The following is a 6,925-nucleotide window of genomic DNA, read 5'->3' on the forward strand; positions in this document are numbered from 1 at the left end:
TAGATTAACGTGACTTACGTAAATTTGATGGGATGTTGGATAGTAAGGGTGGTCAACCTAATGTATGCTATATATCGACATAGTATAATAATATAATTGGATTGTTCATATTCAACTATATTTAATGCGACGTGTCAAAAATCTTCATTTTCATCCAATGGGCAAAAAAAAATGTTTTTTTTAAACAAATGTATTATAAAAGGCTACCCAGAACTTTTCATATCAGTTATTTCTTTATATGGTTTTTTTGTGTTAAACTCTTTCTCTTAGGTTGATAAGTTTAACATAAATGGGTGGAGCTGCTTTTCGAATATTTGTAGCAACGAAGGTATTTTAGATAACTTAATTTAAAACTTCATTTGTACAACTCTTTTGTTATTACATTAGGCACAAAGCTTAATTTAGCTAATAGCAGGAGTAAGTACATCAATAAAGACCACATCATGACATGAGTTAAATTATGATATTTGTTTTTTTGGTTAATTTTTTTCTAGATTTGTCAACTTTGTGAGCAAGAAGGCCACACAGTTCAAATCTGTCATTACCTTAATCAAAGATGCAGGGAAGCAAGCTGCAGAGGTATTATGTATTTGGTTAAGTGTTGGGATCGGTCAGGTAAAGTTGTTGAAATGTGGCTTAAATGTGACTGGGTTGGATGTTTTAGTAAGGAGATACAATTTACTGCTTCAAACCAACCAATGTTGCCAAATGAAAAGAAAATCACCCATGTTGTCAATTGTGATGTTTGTGGTAATGAGTGTTGTTGTCAGATTGATTATACTATTTAAGTTTTTTTTTGCGTGTCAGGTGTGATGTTAGTGCTATATGTATTTTTTTAAAGGCAACGTAAACGTTTATTAAAAGTGTTTATTTGCTTCTGATATAATAATAGATATTACACACAGTATGCAAAGACATAAATTCACACAACGAAAATGTGAAATAACTTCAATATTACACAACTGATACGAATCTTAGAGAAGACAGTTGAGGACCTTTAATTTGAAGCATAATTAGATTACGCTGGCCCAGGCGGATGATTATAACGGGGAGGATGTGGAAGAAAAGTTGTGACAATAGTGTGAAGTTGTTCTATATGTTGGAGAATTTGTTGTTGAAGGTCTCTTTGGTGCTCGAAAATTTGTCTTTGACTCTCCAAAATTTGTGAGTGGTTTTCTAAGAACTGCGAGTAGCTTTCCAGAAATTGTTCTTGTTCTTCATCAAAGACTATAATACGTCGCTGTAAATCTGTTAACTGTTCATGCATAAATCCTTGACGTGCATACATTGCCTTAATACACCCGTGAAGAATATGGATCCCTTCCATGGGATCAACTGTGTTCTGCAGGGCATTTTCAGCGAAGTAATCTATTTGGATCGGAGGTGAGGGAGGGATTCTCTGACGGTTTGGAGTCATTGAGAGTTAGGTTTATGATGAGGAGGACTAATGAGATTGGATGAGGAATATAATTATTGTATGAATCAAAATATAAGCGTGCGTGCTTTATAGTGGCAAAAAAATAATTAAATATTAAGACATAATTAAAAATGTGGGGACTCTGTAATAATTTTAAGTTGATATGTAGAAGTGTAGGTGGGCTCTAAAGAAAAAGTTGAAGTGTCAAGTAGGTAGAGAAGGTTACTTTCATAATCTAGTTTTAAGCCACGTCAAATGTGCAGAACAGATACTAAATGTGCACATTTTTTTTTATTTAATTCTAATGTACGTATTTGCATGTTCCAGATTGAGGAAATAACATGTAGATGTCTGCCCATAAATAAAAAAATAACATTATAGAAAGCTTTAAAAACTTAATAGAACGACGCCACGTATTTTGCTTAAATTACAAAACAAATTTACAGATGGATAACAAAGTTTGGCCACTATCGATTTGAGCAATTGGCTATCAAAACCGCAGAATCGAATAGTTAACAAAACTAACTCTGCAAACTTGACAATAAGGCAAAGGTTTTGCAGCCTTTGGAAGCCATCAACGTTAAATGCGCATCGGGCCGGTTAGAAAAATCTTGCTAAGCGTCTGTCATCAACAATGTTGGAACTATATATTGTGTAGCAGTTCCTGGCAGTAAGTTAATTAAAAAAAAACAAAATGCAATTAAAAAAAAACAAAATTAACTGTAAGTGCATTCTTCGTTTTATGTAAATATAATGCATGTGACATGTATCAAGCAATTTGAGAGCACCATGAGTTACATGTTTGAAGGCGAAAAAACAAATGCAAGGGTCTATTGACTGACCTTCTTTTTAAAGCAGGAACTGTTATAGAAGAAGCTTGCAATAGTCTCATTGAGGTTGATTTCTTTGTTTTCATTTCTGCATCAAAACAAACACAACGTATTATACGTTATTGATATGTTATACAAAGATTAGCTTATTTTGAAGTAGTAAACAATCCATTATGAGAGTAAACTAACTTTAACTAAAGTGTAATGCGACCGATATAAAAAATTTAAGAAATGTTAAAAAAAAAAATTAAAAAAAAAAAACAAAGACCAAGTGAAGTTTAAAACTGTTATTGAATTAGGAGAAAAAGGGTGTTTATAAAAAAAAACAATAAAACATAGAAGGAGTTAAATCATGATAAGTTTGACAATACTAAAAGAAAATTTAAGTATAAAGTGTTTACATCAAGCTAAGTACAATTAAGGCGGTTGTTAACATCCAATAATATATGATTTTTGAGCGACTTCGATTAAGAAATGTTTTCTTAATCGGTAAACTAAAAAAAAAAAATAAATAAAAATAAAAAAAAAAATTATGGAGTTAATGGTTAGGATTTTTTTTTTTTGAAAAAATTACACATCAAATAACTTTTGATCGATTTGCAATATTTAGTATTGAAAAGTTTTTAAAAAATATATACAACAAATAGACAAAATCAAAAAGTTTTTAGTTTATTTTTTTTGAGTAGTAGAGATCAACATAGTAGGTTAAATATTCATGTTGCAACTGCAATAAGAGGTGTAGGGGTAGGTGTTAGTGTTGCTTCACCTTTTGCTTTTGTTATTATATAGCCACACTTTGAAAACATTTATCTCAATGCCATTTTTCAAACAAAAGCGGCTAATGGCAACAAAGATCACTTTTTTGTTTTCCAAGCTAATCATTAGCAAACACGCGACCATCCGTTTTGGTGAACTTACGTAAATTTTGTTCTAAATCTCTTTACTCTTGACACTCATAGAACCACCACTGATGCAAACTTCTTTGCTCATATGATTACCAGGTTCATCTAACAATCGTTTTTTATCAACCTTACCCAGACTCAAGAACTTCTGCTGATGAAAATTCTGATAACACCCACAGACGGCACATTTAAGTGATAAATCTCCATTGACAACAGTGGTACTAAGTGAAGGCATTTGCATATATTGGCAACAACCATCATTAGCATATCCACCAATTGAAGCAGCATAGTTTTTCATACACTCTTTATAACTCACAGCAGTATGCTTTGGATTTATGGAATTGTTTTTTTTGTTGGACTCGGTTTTCGTTTGCATAAATGAAAGAACTTTAAACTTATCAAATCCTTCCTGCATCTTTTATAAAGGAAAAAAAAAAAAACTTGTTTTAGTACAGCGAAAAGCTCGTATGATAATGAAATGATATATGGCAAATTTTATAGTTTAGTTTGTATAGTATTTTAAAAGTTATCACATGTTCATACTTGTATGTCTCAATACATGTTTGATATTTTTTAAAAGTACAATACAATAGTACGTATGTTAGAATGAATTGTTATTGAGGGGCACATGCGTAATATTTTCACTTATAATTAAAGTAGTTTTTTATTGACTATTTTGTAAACAGTTATAACAACCCTATTTTTTTTAATTAAATAAATAAATATTTATAGCATGTATTTTTTTAGTATTATTTGGATATGGGCTTAAATGGGTTTTAGTTAGAAAAAAAAAATAATAAAAAAAAAATAATAAGGGGGGATAAGTAGTAAAAGAGAAAAACGTGGGTAGAGATAGGGATAGAGGGTTATAACCACCGAATCTTTTTCCTTGTAGATAGGGGGAGGAGAAGAGGAAGTTGAGGTAAAAAAAAAAAAAAAAAAAAGAGAAGAAAGGTTGGTACTAGTACTGATGAAGAACTAGTTGAAGAAAAAGGGTGTTAACGTTAACATCGAAGATAGCTATGTTGAAAGTTTTCTTAATGAAGAACCTGAGCAGTCGGAGAAGCAGCTCACAAATAACAACCAGTTGCAAGAAGATGAGGAACAACAAGGTTCATTGCAATTCGAGGAACAGCAAAGACGTAAAAGGCAAGAACTCCAGAACGAGATTTTTAGCCTCCAGGTAATACTTCGTGATGCTAAGCAATGCTCATCTTGCAATATGGCAATCTCTCAAACTACGGGTTGCAACAAGATGGTATGCGGAAACTGGCTTTTGCTGGCAATGGAATAAGGCCATTAGTGATGATCACTTCAGGGAAAATGGATGTGACCAGATAGGAGAAACTCCGAAAAAAAGAGAACAAAAAGCCTCTGGTGGTTCAAAGGCACCCTTGTTCATTTTGTGCGGATGCAAAGGTGAGTATTTATTAGTTTAGTTAATTGTTTATTTTTATCGGAAGGCATTAACTTTTGGGACATTGGTGAAAGTACTAATCAAGAAGGTGGGTGCAAGTATTGTACCATAGTGATTTTCTTATGACTCTGTGGTGACATTCTTGTCTTGTCCACATGGTTCCAGATTGTTTCTCCCTATACAGTTAAGTTATTAGCTCACCACATACAACTAGTTAGGCGTAAAAAAATCAAATAATAGACTTACCTTTAAATCATCTCGGTGAAGCACAAAACTCCTTTAACAAGTGCAAAAGTAGGTGCCATATCCCATAGTGGTGACAAGTTGACATTCAGAGATGTCGCAAGAATGAAGTTCCATAGGGATGCCATGTATGGGGTAAACCACATACATCTGGTTTGCTGGTTCGCTTTGTGACAAATCAATCTTTTATTGTCCACTAGCCTTATTCTTATCTCGCCAGTACAGACCGGTTCTTTTCACGTCTTTTGTTCCACCTTGGCGATAAAGAAATTCCTTGATCTAGGCTATTAAGTGTTTGCCAAGTATAATTTCTTACTAAGGAAACCTTATAGCATCTTTTATCCAACGCAGTGAGCCTCACTTAATTTGGATGAGTGACGGAAAGGATATAACCTCGACAATTCTATGCGTCAGATATTCTATTCGTCAGAAAATAGTTTTCTGCATAGGGTTTGATCACAAATTGCATAAAGCTAGAGAGAGAGTTAGAGTTTTTGTAAAACATGAAAAGTTGAGTTTTATGAGTCTTCTTTCTAACTCAATTGGCCTCGTCCTATTCCGAGTCTTGTGGAGACAGCTATGATGTCTGGAAGTTTGGTTGACAGAAAATAGTGCGACAGAATTCAGTTTCTGTGCACTGTGTTCGAGTCCATTTTTCATATAGTTAGAGTACGAGTTAGTATTTTTGTAAAACATAAAAGAGTAAGTTCTGAGAGTCTTATTTTCAATGCCAAAAGCCTTGTAGCGTTTGGACACTTGTGGAAAGAGTTGTGGTCTCCGGAAAATAATGCGTCAGAATTCTAGTTTGTTGAAAATTGAGATTTTTACTGTTTTCAACCTAAGTTTTCTTTTAGATGGGCTGAGGTTGGGACTTCAAGTTCTACATGAAAAACTAAGTCTACCTACCCTAGTTTCTAAATAATAAATTTGCGTGTCTTTTTGAGGAATGTAGGAAAACACTATAGTATTGACAAGTTTGCTAGAAAACCTACCGTGGTATCCTTTTATATGCATGAACTTGTTTTGAGAAATATATCTAGTAATGAACTAAGAGTCTCTTAAACTTTTTTTGGGTGTTTATATAGTGTTTGTAGCCTACTTTTAGAATGTGGTTTTATTTGGAACCGACAGGGTTCATGAAATTGTTTTTGGATAATCGAAGTACATAAATATCCATTTTTTTGCTTTTTGGACTTAAAGGTTCATAGTGTATCTCTGGGGATGAAACTTTATGTATATGATTGTGGGAGTATTTGAAACTTATTGTATGTGATTCTATATAGTATAAATTGTTGTTTTCTTTAAAGGCACATACAAGTATATTGATAAATTGGTTAAGAACTACGTAAGGCTTGATTCTAATCTTGAAAGATTGGATACGTAGGCAGCCTTTTGTAAAGGTGCAGCCACCATATTATATATTATATATTATATATTATATATTAGTTTTAGTGATAACTATATGTGTACAATGTTAGTACTAAATTGGGTACGTGATACTGGTTGTTTAAAAAAAAAATGGGTATTCATTGAAGGTGTCATGAATGACCTGTTGGTGTTATGATGGGTATTCCTTGAATATGACAGGAATAACCCAAGGTATTCATTGAATGTGTCATGAATGACCTGTTAGTGTAATGATAAGTGGTATTTCCAAATATGAGGGACAAACCATGTTTCCAAATATGATAAGGTATGATTATGAATGGAAATTTGACTAGCTGAGATAAATCATTTTATTGTGATGTCTAACTCTGTTTTGCAGGAGGGTAGGATCTATTAATCTTTTCTGCAGGGACGTAAATATCTTACCCTAAAACGACGTGATGGCTTAAAGGTAAGGTATATCAAACTCATATTTAAATTAAGTTATTATATATGTATTAAATAAGTGGAATGTAGGTGGTATTTATATTGTGAGTTAATTTGGAAAATGGGAATGATGGGTACGGTTATATGAGTTTCTTGGAAATGTATATTGGGATTGAAATCTTACTTGGGAAGAAACTACATGCCGCTTTGAAAAACGGAACTAATTTGTCTTCCAAGTTGAAATGATTGAAATAGATTTTATTGGTGAATGAAGAGTTGTTCTTTCGGTTTTAATTTGATCTCA

Source organism: Coptis chinensis, unplaced genomic scaffold, assembly GCF_015680905.1.
Source record: "Coptis chinensis isolate HL-2020 unplaced genomic scaffold, ASM1568090v1 utg8131_pilon_pilon, whole genome shotgun sequence".
NCBI classification, from domain to species: Eukaryota; Viridiplantae; Streptophyta; class Magnoliopsida; order Ranunculales; family Ranunculaceae; genus Coptis; species Coptis chinensis.